The sequence below is a fragment of the Sinocyclocheilus anshuiensis genome, unplaced genomic scaffold (genome assembly GCF_001515605.1).
Source record: "Sinocyclocheilus anshuiensis isolate Anshui unplaced genomic scaffold, SAMN03320099.WGS_v1.1 scaffold167, whole genome shotgun sequence".
Taxonomy (NCBI): Eukaryota; Metazoa; Chordata; class Actinopteri; order Cypriniformes; family Cyprinidae; genus Sinocyclocheilus; species Sinocyclocheilus anshuiensis.
In genome coordinates, this window is record NW_015552552.1 from 567,406 (window position 1) to 567,741 (window position 336).

Below are 336 nucleotides of genomic sequence, written 5' to 3' on the forward strand. Positions count from 1 at the left end.
GGGTCCTTACACGATCAACGTCCAGAAACGTAGCAAGGAGATCGTAAGCTGCATCACGCGGATACGCTTTCTACATTGTTTATGCTTTGATTTGAATGAAAACAACGAATCTGCGTGACGCAGCTGACACAGAATAGCATACGCTGTTTACGTCCAGCGGATATTCTCCAAAATGGCACCAGGGTGACGCCGAGGAGACGAATTGTTGAATAAAGTCGTTATTTTTGTTTTCTTTGCGTACAAAAAGTATTCTCGTAGCTTCGTAATATTATGGTTGAACCGCTGATGTCACATGGATTATTTTACCAATCTCCTTGCTACGTTTCTGGACCTTGA

General features: G+C 42.9%; 1 pseudogene; it reads right to left on the bottom strand.

Moving 5' to 3' along the window:
- LOC107664496 (heat shock 70 kDa protein 4L-like) overlaps positions 1-336 on the bottom strand; it is a 23,233-nt pseudogene that overhangs the window by 3,636 nt on the left and 19,261 nt on the right.